Source organism: Monodon monoceros, unplaced genomic scaffold (genome assembly GCF_005190385.1).
Source record: "Monodon monoceros isolate NGI ecotype Baffin Bay Population unplaced genomic scaffold, NGI_Narwhal_1 Super_Scaffold_22, whole genome shotgun sequence".
In the NCBI taxonomy this organism is placed as follows: Eukaryota; Metazoa; Chordata; class Mammalia; order Artiodactyla; family Monodontidae; genus Monodon; species Monodon monoceros.
This window is the reverse complement of record NW_021703779.1, coordinates 41,332,115-41,347,143: the sequence shown is the minus strand read 5'-3', so window position 1 is coordinate 41,347,143 and position 15,029 is coordinate 41,332,115. Positions and strand designations below refer to the sequence as shown.

The 15,029-nt window shown below is 40.0% G+C and overlaps 1 protein-coding gene and 1 pseudogene across 11 annotated transcripts in view; one reads left to right on the top strand and one right to left on the bottom strand.

The window, feature by feature from the left end:
* JADE3 (jade family PHD finger 3) overlaps window positions 1-15,029 on the bottom strand; it is a 149,411-nt gene that overhangs the window by 102,120 nt on the left and 32,262 nt on the right. The gene's annotated exons all lie outside the window — the stretch shown is intronic.
* Window positions 13,045-13,659, top strand: LOC114905685 (annotated as a pseudogene).

Here is a 15,029-nt window from a genome sequence, read left to right as displayed (position 1 = left end):
TGTTGGGGAGTTGAGGAAGCCAATCCAAAACATCATTTAAAATATCAGTTAAGACTTCTGGTTGCAGGTAAGATGGAATCAACAAATCCACCTTTGTGTCCACCGGAAGCAACTATAAAATCTGTACAGAATGCTTGGGTAGCTATTAGAGAACTCTTTAAAGTATATTATCAGCAGATGAATCAGGGAAGACTATCAGGGTGCCTAGTACAACTGAACTGGTGGTGACTTTACTACTTTTCTTCCTCCCGTATTCTCTGGCCTGAAAACACAACAAAACGTGAAAGTGAGCACTGTGTTTAGAGCACATGTTCTGGCTCAAGGTGCTTTTTTTGGAAAAGGGAACTACTAAAACTCAAGAGAGACTGGGGGGAAATCCCCTGGGGTTTTCTCTCCTTTTTCTCCCTTCTCTCATGTCCAGAAAATCCCATGGTGGAGGCTGTGGCAACAGCAACGAAACTGACTGGCAGAGGGAGACTTGACTGTAGGAGTTAAAACTCTCGAGGGAAAGGAACATTCCATTCCATTCGGTGGAACTATAGCAAGCTCCAAAAGGGCAAAGCCAAATCCCACTGTTTTTTCTTACTTTCTTTCTCTCTCTGTCTGCCTGTCCCTTATGCCCCAGAGGCAGTGCATCATGAAAGCGGGTGCTTTCTGACTGGAGGACCGAAAAGGAAAGCTCTAGAAAACCATAAAATACCATGGTAATAACGAAGAGAGAAGACCTCAGGAAAGCAAACCCATAAAGCTGCTTATGAACAACTGTGATCACCCTCCATCTGGGCATGTGTGGATTTGATCCTAATTAGCATGTCAAAGACTTTGAGAACTGAGCTAAGAGACACTCAGGTCTCAGACCTGACCAGTGGTCATCACACATGGGACAGATCTGAATAGCACTGCAAAGGCATTGAATACTGAACTCATATTGGAACTACAGCCCACTACAGAAGGTGAGCTGGAACTTGCAGTATGAACCTAACCAGGTCAACTGACTGCTAAACAAATAATCAACATTCTCCACTAGACTGAAACAAGATCCAGAGTCTAATAACATAATATTCAAAATGTCCAGGATAAAATCCAAAGTCGCTCGGTATATAAAAAATAAAAATGCCAACTCACATGGGAAAAGACAATCAACAGATGCCAACAGTGAGATGACACAAATGTTGACATTATCTAACAAGTAGGTTAAAGCAGCTATTACAAAAATGCTCAAATGAGCAATCACCAAACTTGAACACTCTTGAAATAAATTTAAATAGAAAGTTACTGGCAAAGTAAAGAGAAGATATAAAGGATAACCAAGTTAAAACTTTAGAACTGGAAAATAAAATAACTGAAATAAAAAATTCACTGAAAGAACACAATAGCAGAATGGAGGAGGCACTGAAACTGAAAATAGACAAACGAACTAGCCAATTTAAATAACAGAAAGAAAAAAGATTCGGGGGGGAGAACCAAAGTGTCAAGGACCTGTATGATAACAATAAACGATCTAATATTTGTGTAACTGGAATCCAATACAGGGAAGAAAAAGACTGTGATGCCGAAAAACATTTGAAGAAAAAACAGATGAAAATTGCCAAGAAGCTGAGAGAATACCAAACATAATACAAAGAAATCCACACCCAGACACATCATAGTCAAACTGCTGAAAACTAAAGACAAAGAACTGAAGAAACAGACAATTCAACACTAATAGAGAGTTCAACATCCCATTCTTGATAACAGAACAACTAGAAAGAAAATCAAGCAAGAATATAGAAAACTCACACAACACTACCAAAAAATTGGCCTAGTTGGCATTTACAAAACACTCTTCCCAATATGAGCAAAATAAACATGCTTTTCAAGTGAATATGGAACATTCTTCAGGAACTGGCGGGACTATAACTTGGTTCAGCCACCTTGGAAAACAGTTTGGCAGTTTCTTTAAGAAGTTAAGCATAAATTTACCACACAACTCAGCAATTCTACTCCTAGGAATCTACCCAAGAGAAATGAAAACATATGCCTACACAAGGACAAGTACATAAATGTCCACAGCAGTATTATTCGTGAGAACCTGGAAACACCCCAAATGTCCATCCACAGAGAATAATCATAATGTGGTATATCCATATAATGTAATACTATTCAACAATAAAAAGGAATGAATTACTGATACATGGCACATCCGTGGATGAACCTCAAAAGCATTATGCTACATGAAAGAAGACAGACACAAAAGAGCATACAGTGTATGATCCTTTTTATACAAAATGTCCACAAAAGGCAAACCTATAGAGACAGAAAGTAGATTAGTGGTTGCCTAGGGCTCAGGGGAGGGGAACTGACTGATGGCAAATGGGCACAAAAATTTTTATTGGAGTGATGGAAATATTCTAAAACTGGATTATGGATATGGTTACATAACTTGGTAAGTTTACTAAAAAGCATTAAATTGTATGTTTGAAACATGTGAACTCTGTGGTATGGAAATTATACCTCAATAAAGTTGTCATTTTAAGAATGCTATATCAAAGAAATTATTCAGTATATAAACTTACTTTTTTACATTCAGCATAATGCTCCTGAGATCCATCCAAGTTGTTCCATGTTCATTCCTTTTATTCCATTATATGGATGTACCACAGTTTGTTTAACCATTCACCTACTGAAGGACATTTGGGTTGTTTCCAGTTTTTGGTTATTGCAAATAAAGCTGCTATGAACATTCCTGTATAAATGTGTAACAAGGATACGCTTAAGAGAGTGAAAAGACTCTCTCAGACTAGAATGGACTCATATTCAGGCTACATAATGAACTCCAATAAATTAATAAGACAAACAACTCAAAAGAAAAATGGCAACAGTCTTGAACAGGCTCTTCACAAGAGAATATCAAATGGCAATAAATTATGAAAAGATGTTCCATAGTATTAGGCATCAGGGAAGTAAAAATTAAAAACCACAGTAAGACTTCAAAAAAAAAACCCAAAATGTCCATCAACAGGAGAACAAATAAACAAATTTTGGTACATTCATACAATGAAATACTCAGCAATGAAACAGGATATACTAATGATACAACATCATGGATGAAATCTCAAAAACATTATGTTGAACAAAATAAGCCAAAAACAAGCCAAACACGAGCTTACACACTGTATGATTTTATTTACATAAAGTTCAATAGCAGGCAAAACTAATCTATGGTGACAGAAATTGGAATCATGGTTGCCTCTGGTTGGAGAGGATCAAATGAAAAGGTACTTTATGGGGTGACAGAAAATCACCTATATCTTGACTGGGGTGTGAGTTACATGGGTATATACATTTGTCAAGACTCAAACTGTAGGACTTCCCTGGTGGCGCAGTGGTTAAGAATCCTCCTGCCAATGCAGGGGACACGGGTTTGATCCCTGGTCCGCAAAGATTCCCACATGCCGCCGAGCAACTAAGCCCGTGCGCCACAACTACTGAGCCTGAGCTCTAGAGCCTGCGAGCCACAACTACTGAGCCTGTGCTCCTAGAATCTGTGCTCCGCAACGAGAGAAGCCACCACAATGAGAAGCCCACACACTGCAACGAAGAGTAGCCCCCGCTCACTGCAACTACGCTTGCAGCAACGAAGACCCAACACTGCCATAAATAAATAAACAAATTTATTAATTTTTTTAAAAAGACTCAAACTGTACTCTTAAAATCTTTGCATTTTATTGTATGCAAATTATATCTCAATTAAAAACGAAATAAAGCCACAATGAGATACCACTATTATCCATTAGAATGGCTACAATTCAAAATATTAACAATACAAGTGATGTCAAAGATGTGAACAAATGGTACCTTCTGTATACTGCTGGCAAGAACGTAAATTAGTATAAACGCTTTGGAAAGCTGTTTGACAACCTCTACTAAACCTTAACATATGCGTACGCTATTACCTCACTCTTAGTTATATATCCAGCAGAAATGCACACATTTGTTCCTCAAAAGACATGTGTGAGAATGTTCAGATGAGACATGCTCATCACAGTATAACAGATTTTTTAAAACTGTATGATATATATATTCTCCATCTATGCAAAGTAAAAAAACAGCATTAATCTATAGTGATGGAATTCAGGATAGCAGTAACTTGGTAACCTCTAGGGTAGAGGGAAGGGGTAAGTAAGTCATTGACAGGAAACAGGAAGGGGGCCTCTGAGGTGCTGGTGATGTTCTTTTTCTTGACCTGGGCACTGATAAATGGATGTGTTCACTTTGAGATTATTAATAGAGTTGTGCACTTATGACCTGTTCACTTTTTCTTCAGGTACATTCTACTTCCACCTATATTTTAGACTGTCCCTTATGCTGTATGTACGTATAATTAAGGTTTTCTCTCTTTGCTCACTACCAACACCACCCCCTTTGCCCCCTTTATCCTTCTTTAGCATATACACTTCTCTTTCTCTGAATTCCTGTCTGCCTAACTATCAATAACACTTGGTACTTAACCTGAATCTTCATTGGCAGTGACTAGGAACACATAAAGTCAAAATTGCGGTGAGTAAAGTGAGCCCACAAAATAACTGCAGAGAGAACACAGGCATACTTTAAACAGGCAGAATTTCATGAATCAGCATCAAAGAAGCCAGCCCCTGTCTATCTACAGAGGGGAAACCATCCTTTAAATAGTAGGATTAGTTCATTTGCCCACATAATTCCAGGACAAAGCTGTAGACCCAAGAGTGACATTCCTTTACGTGCTCCTTCCTGTAGAGGGAATCTTCCCAAAGGCACTTTCACATACTTTAGCAATTACTGGAGTTGAAAAATATTATAAAGGGGGCAAAAAGGCTGTCCAGGAATTGATTCTTAACTCACAGTGTAAAATCTGGACTTACAGAGCTTAATATTAAAAACTCCCACAGGCTAACTTAACTTTCACATTCCCTTTAATTCCACAGAAGGTTATTCATTAATTTACCCACACTCCAAATTTATGTGCAAGATACTACAGGCCTGACACCATGCTCAATACTGCAGATACAGGGACAGAAAACTGCAAGGCCTGTAATTTCGAGGAGCTCAGGGCTCTGGTAGAGTGATAAGGAGAGGAAAAACAAATTACCAGAACCCAGGGTGATAGGTTTTGTAACAGAAAAAGGGAAGGCTCCAAATTTCCTAGGAGCATGGAAGGATAATGACTAAATCTATCCAGAGAGGGTGAGGAGACTCCATGTTGGAAGTGACACATTATCAGGATGTGGACCAACCGAACAGCATAGGATCTCTCAGTATGGGGCCTCTCAAGAACTCAGAACTGCAAAATGCAGGTGCTTACTCTGAGAAATGACTAGTGAAACCCACATTTGGATGTGACTGATTCCGGGTCTGGGAAAATCCCACATGCCACGGAGCAACTAAGCCAGTGTGCCACAACTACAGAGCCTGTACTCTAGAGCCCATGAGCTACAACTGCTGAGCCTGTGTGCCACAACTACTGAAGCCCGCGTGCCTAGAGCCCGTGCTCCGCAACAAGAGAAGCTACCACAATGAGAAGCCTGCGCACTGCAACAAAGAGTAGCTCCCGCTCATTGTAACTAGAGAAAGCCCGCGCACAGCCATGAAGACCCAACACAGCCAAAAATAAATAAATAAATAAATTTATTTTAGAAAACTTTATTTAATCCTTACTAATAAATATGAACCTGGTTTAGGAAGAGGAAGACAAATACTATAAAACTTACATATATACGAAGACACCATTAGGATGAATACAGGAATTAGAAATGTGACAAATAAAGTATAAATTTAATAGTCCTTTGAAGCCTATGATTTGCGCCTTTCCCTACCACCTACCCTAAGCATCTACTGTATAAATACTTTGCACAGGAGAAGAGTGACTTTAATTGATATTGATTTATGAAGACATGTGAGATACCCCATGATGACTTACAGACCTAAGCACAAATACTTTGCTGGAGCCTGAAAGTCCAGCAGGAGCCAAGAGAACCAAGAACCATACAATTTGGGTATAAATAGAGCCATAGGATACCAAGGCCTGAGGATATCTAGATTACACAATATTAAATATGTGTTCTGGGGGTGAGAGGCTGAATTTTTTCTTGATTGGACTGCCAATCTCTCCTTGAACACAAGGAAACAAAAACTCAGAAATGTTCTAAATTTTCTTCCTCTGCTCCCTTTTACCTTGTCAATCTCTATTGGTCATTTAAAATTCAGCACAGGGGCTTCCCTGGTGGCGCAGTGGTTGAGAGTCCGCCTGCCGATGCAGGGGACACGGGTTCATGCCCCGGTCTGGGAAGATCCCACATGCCACGGAGCAGCTGGGCCCATGAGCCATGGTCGCTGAGCCTGCGCGTCCGGAACCTGTGCTCCGCAGCGGGAGAGGCCACAACAGTGAGAGGCCCGCGTACCGCAAAGAAAAAAAAAAAAATTCAGCACAGTCATCACCTCTCTTGGAAGCCTTACCTAACCCCCCTTCCACTACCAAGCTGGGTAAAATGCCCATACTAACCTCTACCATAATATTCATCCCCTGTAATTATCTGATCATTTGTACATGTCTCCCAGTGGACTCTAAATTCTGGGAAGGCAAAGAGTGTGTCATGTCTTATCTTTGTGTTTCTAGTACGTAACCCAGTACTTGGTGCTCAACAGAAACTCAGTGAGCATTTTTAGATGGAACTGTGTAGTATCTTTCGTCCAAGGTCACAGAACTGCTGTATGGCAAAGGAAGGCCTACGCCCCAAGACATCTGGCTCTTCACCTAGTGAGCTTTTCATTATATCATGTATTTAAAAAGTCACTCATGAAGAAGCCAGACATGAATCTAGAAAACATATTCTATGGATAGACATTTTATTGATCTCTGAATAACCAACAAATATAAACGGTCTAAATAAACCAATTAAAAGACAGAGAGAGATTGGCAGAGTGGGTTAAAAAACATGATCCATCTATATGTTGTCTGCCACAACTCACTTCAAATATAAGGAAAGGTTGAAAGTGGAAAAAAATGGAGAAGGATATAAGATATAAATATTACTCAAAAGAAAGCAGTGTGGCTATATTAATATCAATAAAAAGATAATCACCAGATGGAGAAGAACGTTAAATAATGATAGAAGGATCAATCTACCAAGACATAGCAATCCTAAATATGTATGCACTAAAAAAATGGAGCTGCAAAATATGTGAAACAAAAACTAACTGATCTGAAAGGAGAAATAGATAAATCCACAGTCATAGTTGGAGATTTCAACATTCTTCTCTCAACAATTGATAGAACTAGTAGACAGAAAATCAGCAAGGACATATTGATAGAAGAACTCAACAAACACAATCAACCAATACGATTTAACTGACACCTGTAGAACACTGCATCCAACAACAGCAGATTACATTTTTTTCAAGCACCCACAGAAAATATACCAAGACAGACCGTATCTTGGGCCATGAAACAAGCTTAAACAAATTTAGTAAGACTGAAGTCATATGGAGTGCATTCTCTGACCACAATGGTATCAAAGCAGAAATCAGCAGCAGAAAGACAACAGGAAAATCTCTATAAACACTTGGAAACTAAATAACATACTTCTAAATAAGCCATGGGCCAAAGAGGAAATCTCAAGGGAAAATTTTAAAGTACACTGAACTGAATGAAAATGAAAATACATACAACATATCAAAATATGTGGGGCACAGCTTAAAGCAGTGCTGAGAGGGAAATTTACAGTACTAAATACTTACATTAGGAAAGAAGAGTCTCAAGTCAGTAATCAAAGCTCCTGCCTCAAGAAACTAGAAAAAGGAGAATAACAATCCTTGGAATAGGATACAAAAGTAGATGAAGGTTTGGGAAGAATGAGAGTCAACTTCTATGAAATAGCAACACTGGATAGTTAGGTCAACCACTTAGGCCTGAAGTGGGCACAAGGTGGTACATGGCAGAATGTTTGGGCAGTGAGAAGACCAAACTAATGCTAACATCTCAGATGAATCCAAGAGTTTAGGTAAAGATAGAAATTAAGCTCTGGGCTTCCTACAGCAGCTGCACAGCTTTAAAATCTCCTCAAGGATATGCACCATAGGGCATATATTATCAATACATATACATAAACTCACAGAGGGGCCTAACTTGAGCAGAAGGTGATTAACACACCAGTTGGATTCTCACCTGTCAGGTGTACCTAGGAGCAGCCTATCTTACCAGGAATCTAGGTTCTTGAGGGACCAAGGAATTCCCTAGTAAAGAAGGGAATCCCAAGAGAAGATGGTAGCTCATCAACTGATCTAGTGGCAATACCCCAAGGTATGAGAGAGGAATGATTCAGAAAATGGTGTGAAGTGTGTTACTCAGGTTAATCTAAAAGCTCAGTTTTCAAGGACGTGGTTCAGAATCCAGTAAGAGATGGGCTTTCCACAGAAACCTAAACAAGCTGACATGCAGCCCCCACAGCCCCAGAAGATCCAGCTGCAGCAGGAGGATGAGAGTCAAAGTCAAGGTCCATAGCACAGACACCAGTACCCTTAACTGGGAAGTGTACGAGTGAGCCACCCACATGGACAGAGTCAGGCATGTCAGTGGTATTTGCAGCACTGGGGGCTGTGCAAACACAGGAGAGCAGCCTCCAGGGGCTGAAAGCACTAGCAGCCCAGCAAGGACCCTGCCCCAGAGGTCACCAAAGGTGCTAAGAGCAAAGAGGAGAGGAGGGAGACGACACTTGGAGCTCTAGAATACCTATTCAGGAAAACACAACAGATACCTCCAGCGTAAACTGGGTATGTTTGAAGACTTCCCTGGAAGCTGGAGAACTATAATAGAGCTGGCAAAAGTCTGAGGGACTGTTATCCGGACCCTGCTTTCACCGCCAGAATGGTGTGGCCCAGGACATTCAGAACAGCTATATTTCATAGTAGTAGTAGATCCAAGAGAGAATATATAATTATAGAACACATATGTATAGAAAATACATATGCAGGCATAGCACAAAGAGAGATTTGTTTTCCTGTCGCCTAAAAGGTAAGTTTACAAACCAAGATAATAATATTTTTACCCTAAAAATTAATGTGTATTGTGCATTTAAAATTTGTTGTTGCCAGGAACTCTATGATAGGCAACCCACTTGAGAAGCTTAAATTTCAATGCGTAACAGAAGTTAACTTGGGCCTAAAAAAAAATCCTTAAATTCATGCATAGTACAGATGTGGCTCATTTGGTCCTTGAGATGGAGGCAAGAGGTTAGGAGAAACAGGCCATGTACATCTCAATGGACTTCTGATGCCAGCTGGCAAGGTAGGTCAATAAGCCCAAAGGAAAGGTCCACCTATAGTGGTAGGGGTGAGGGGCAACGGTTCCTGGTCTGAGTTGGGCTTTCCTCTTCATTTAAAAGTGATCAGCCATTTCCTCTCATTAGTCATAGAGAAAAAGACTCACAAAAGCAGCCTACAGAAAGTCAACTAGGTAATTAGACCTGTAAAAAGCCCAACAGAGAAGCAGGAAAGCAAAGTTTAAATAATGACCTTTACCTCGTCCAGCCAAGAAAACCTCCCTAAGCCCCTCACACTTGGGCCTCAAGTGCCTCCAACTGACAATCTTCTTCAACCAGGTAGAAACAGTCCTGGCTTTTCTTCTAATCAATTTCTCCTGATCTGAAAGACTAATTTTATTTTATGTTTTGCCCTTTATTTATTTAATTTTCCCCTCAGCTTTATTGAGGTATAATTGACAAATAAAATTATAATATATTTAAAGTGTACAATGTGATGATTTGATTTGATATACCTATACATTGTGAAAGGATTCCCACCAAGTTTACACATCCATCACTACACAGAGTTACCTTTTTTCCTTTCTGTGGTGAGAACATTTAAGATCTACTCTCTTAGCAACTTTCAAGTATAAAATACAGTATTGATAACTATAGTGACCATGCTGTACATTACATCCCCAGAACTTATTCATCTTATAACTTAAAGTTTGTACCCTTTTACCAACCTCACCCCATTTCTCCTGCCTCTTTGCCCCTAGCAACCACCATTCTACTCTCTGTTTCTATGAGTTTGACCTTTTTTTTTTTTTTTTTTTTGATTCTACATAGAAGTGATACCATGCAGTATTTGTCTTTCTCCGTCTGGCTTATTTCACTGAGCATAATGCCCTCCCAGTTTGTCCATGTTGTTGCAAATAGTAGGATTTCCTGAAGGGCTAATTTTAAAAGAACAGAATATTGCTGCAGAACTGAAAACATTTAATACATGTCAATAGACTAGTACTGTAATCAGTTAATAATTCTTATCTTCTACTTTTCTTACACCTAAGACACTTATTCAAAGAGCAAAGTTTGAATTCTAGCTACCCTTTTCACACAGTTCAGATCAGTGACATCCTAACTCAATTCACTGGACATTATTCTAAACAAGGAGTTAGCAAACGTTTTCTGTAAAGGGCTAGACAGTATATATTTTTTGCTTTGCAGGCCATTAAGCCTCTGTCTTAACTACTCAACTCTGCCATTACAGCATAAGAGAAACCACTGACATTGATTTATGTAAATAAATGGACATGGCTGTGTTCCAATAAAACTTCACTTATAGGGGCTTCCCTGATGGTCCAGTGGTTAAGAATCCGCCTTCCAACGCATGGGACTCAGGTTTGATCCCTAGCCACAGAACTAAGATCCCACATGCTGTGGGGCAACTAAGCCCCCGTGCCACAGCTACTGAGCCCGTGTGGTCTAGAGCCCGTGTGCTGCAACGAAGAGCCCGCGTGCCTCAGTGAAGAGCCCGTGTGCCACAACTAAGACCCGACGCAGCCAAATAAATAAATAAGTAAATAAATATCAAAAAAACTTCACTTACAGACACTGAAATTTTAATTTCATACAATTTTCACATGTCATCAAATGTTATTCTTCTTTTGATTTTTCCAACCATTTAAAAACAGAAAAATCCATTCCTAGCTTATAGGCTGCACGAAAACAGGTAGTGGGACAGATTTAGCAGGCAGGCTATAGTGTACCAATCCCTGCTCAAACCAAGACTTAATGCCTCCCTGAAGGAATTTAAAATATGAGACTTTCCCTGATTTTTTTTTTAAAAAGTAGACATTTCAAACGAGCATCTCACCATTAACTTAAGCTAAAGTTTCAGTTTAGGAGGAGGGACAAATTCTATAAATGCATAGGAACGTATTATAGTAGTGTAAACAGAACTTGAACACTAACTTATAGACCTGCAACTTACTAGGTGTGTAAAACTACAAAACTCACTCATTCTCTCTGGAGCTCAATTCTCTCCATTCTAGTCCATTTCCAACAATCTTCCACATCACTGAAAGGGAGCAGGAGTTACAACTATAATTTACTAATGTTAAATTCTGTCTGGGATGTACAGAAAATATTTCTATTTCTACTGTGTGCAGGTCCCTACAAAGCAAAGATACTTTCAAAAGAATTTTTTTGTCATTATTATTCCAATCTCTTCTGGATCCGGAGCCTATTTATGAGACTTTGAATAGCCTGAGCAGTGAAAAACCCCAAACAGAATAAACCCAAAGAAACCCGTTTCCAGACATATCCAAATCAAACTGCTGAACGTAGTACAAAGAAAAAAATCTTGAAAGCAGCCAGAGGAAAAATACATTACCTTATAGGGGTATAACAATTCGAATTACAGTGGATTTCTTGTATCAAAAACCATGGAGGTCATAAGGAAATGGCACAACATGTTTGAAGTGTGGGGAAAAAAGAACTGTCAACACATAATTCTATATCCAGCAAAAATATCTTTCAGGGATGACAATTTATAGCCAGCAATCTGCTCTAAAAGAACTGCTAGAGGAAGTTCTTCAGCCAGTTGGGAAATTATAGCAGAAAGAAATTTAGCACATTAGGAATGAAGGAACAGCAATATAAATTGTAAAATTTGGGTAGATATAACAGACTGTTCTTCTCTTGAATTACTTAAAATATGTTTGGCAGCTGATAGCAAAAACAATAAGAATGTGTGAAGGGATTTTCAGTATGTGTAGATGTAATATATAAGACAACTATAACATAAAGGGGAGAGGGTAAAGGGACCTACAGGGTGTAAGGTTTCTGCATGACTCCTGAAGTGGTAAAGTATTGATTCTAAGCAGACTGTGCAAGGCTTAATATGTATATTATAATCCCTAGAGTAACCACAAAAGATATGCAAAGAGAAAAACTCAAAAATCACAGTAGGGCTTCCCTGGTGACACAGTGGTTGAGAGTCCGCCTGCCGATGCAGGGGACGCAGGTTCGTGCCCTGGTCCGGGAGGATCCCACGTGCTGCAGAGCGGCTGGGCCCATGAGCCATGGCCACTGAGCCTGCGCGTCCGGAGTCTGTGCCTCGCAGCGGGAGAGGCCACAGCGGTGAGAGGCCCACATACCGCAAAAAAAAAAAAAAAAATCACAGTAGATTAATTAAAATGGAGCACTAAAAAATGTTCAAATAACCCAAAAGGCAGGAAAGTGGAAAAGAGAGGAAATAATAACAGAGGCATAACACAAAGAAAAGAAATAATAAAATGGTAGGTTTAAACCAAGCATATCAATAACTACATTAAGTGGAATGGTCTAAACATACAATTAAAAGACAGAGACTGTCAGAACAGATTTAAAAAACATGATCCCACCACAAAGACTATAAGAAAATCATTTAAAATATAATGATATAGGTAGATGAAAAGTAAAAGATGAAAAAAGATATGATGCAAATGCTGATCAAAAGAAAGAATTCAGGGCTTCCCTGGTGGCGCAGTGGTTGAGAGTCCGCCTGCCGATGCAGGGTACACGGGTTCGTGCCCCGGTCCAGGAAGATCCCACATGCTGCGGAGCGGCTGCACCCATGAGCCATGGCCGCTGGGCCTGCACGTCTGGAGCCTGTGCTCTGCAATGGGAGAGGCCACAGCGGTGAGAGGCACACGTACCGCCAAAAAAAAGAAAGAATTCAGAGCAAAGAAAATTACAAGGATAAAGTGGGCCTTTCCGTCTGGCGGCAGCCATCAGGTGAGCCGAGATGGGCACTTGCTAGTACATCCAGGAGCTATGGAGGAAGAAGCAGTCCCACATAATTTGCTTTCTGCTCAGGGTGCACTGCTGGCAGTACCGCCAGCTCTCTGCACTGCAGAGGGCCCTCTGCCCCACCCAGCCTGACAAGGTACACAGGCTGGGCTACAAGGCCAAGCAAGGTTATGTCATATATCGGATTCATGTGCGCTGTGGTGCCCACAAATGCCCAGTTCCTAATGGTGCCATCTACAGCAAGCCTCTCCATCATGGTGTCAACCAGCTCAAGTTTGCTCGAAGCCTTCATTCTGTTGCCAAGGAGTGAACTGGACGTCACTATGGGGCCCTAAGGGTCCTGAATTCTTACTGGGTTGGTGAAGATTCTACTTACAAATTTTTTGAGGTTATCATCATTGATCCATTCCATAAAGCTATCAGAAGAAACCCTGTCACCCAGTGGATCACCAAACCAGTCCACAAGCACAGGGAGATGTGGGGGCTGACATCTGCAGGCAGAAAGAGCCGCGGCCTTGGAAAGGGCCACAAGTCCCATCACACTATTGGTGGTTCTCGCCGTGCAGCTTGAAGAAGGCGCAATACTCTCCAGCTCCACCATTACCGCTAATATAAGTAATGTTTGTAAAATTCTTACCTAATAAACAATTTAGGACATTCATGTCCGCTTAAAGGTGTTTTTAAATTTGTCTGTTAAAACTAGTTGTCTCCAGATTATTTCATTGAATGCATTGTCAAATTATGAAAATTAAAGTGCAATAATGTTTGAAGACTTTAAGTGATGGTGTATCTTGTTTCTAATAAGGGAAATGCCTTTGTTTTTGCTTTATTAGGGAGTTGATATGTCCGTGTTTAAAATGCTGTTTGGTACAATAGGTGTAAAATAAATTCTGGAAAAGAGAAGTGCAGAAACTAGCCATGTAGATTTGTTGATGCACGTGATGAAACCTACAGCTTTATTGGGGTGGTGCAATGCTCTGCTGGTTTACTCTAAAGTGGCTGTTTTATGGAGTTTGGCAAGGACAAACTGTTTAAATTGGATTTTCCTTGGAGATGTGAAGGATGTCCTGATCCTTTATCATGATCATACGCAGAAAAACAATGAAAGTTGACTAGGGCCCACATTTTTAGACTTAATCTAATATTCCATTTATGTAACAGCTGCTTCCGAAAGGCGAAAAGTAAAGGAGTGTCACCATTTTTAAGAGAATTGAATAAACCTGTTGCAAGAGGGTTCTCTTACAAATGAAAACATCCTGGTTAACCTAAATTAAACTGCCTTGGCCTCCATGGTACCAATGATGTTCACATAAAAGATGGGAGCTACTGGTTTATTCCCAGGACTGGGATCTGTAGAATACTGAACTTCATGCAAAATAGTCATGGTATTTACACTGGTGTATACTGAAACTGATGGAAATTGAACATTAGGTAAATGAGAAGGGAGTTAATTAGCCCTAAGGTTTGTAAGCTAGTAATGCTAGGATTGGGAAATTGGTGTCCATCAGATACCTTTCAAGTGTGGGAGGACAGAAAAAGCTTGGATCAAAAGTTTAAATGTTTTATCTGTAATATTAGTTTGTGACCATTATGAACTCTCTAAGCCACCACAGAGGGGACAACAGGGTTGGTTTTATTTAAAAGTAACACTGCTAAGTCTAATCAGTGCTATTTTGGGTCAAGCCACATTATCCATTCCCATAAGGATACTGAGAAAAGTCATGTAGTTGGTGTCAATACAAGTTCAATTGGTTTCCAATTTTATGTGTTGTTTACAGTTATTTTTTCTCATCCCTGCTCAAACTACCCTCAAGAGCCTCACCATTCCACAAACTTGCCAGGCCACCAGTTGTGGCTGGGCATACCACTACATTCTGCTTGCATCATGTTCTGTTTCCCAGGGTGGATTTGAGTGTATAGGAAATATGGAAGAGGAATTGCCCCAATTCTTGGTTTGCTATCTTAACAGGTAGGTTAATT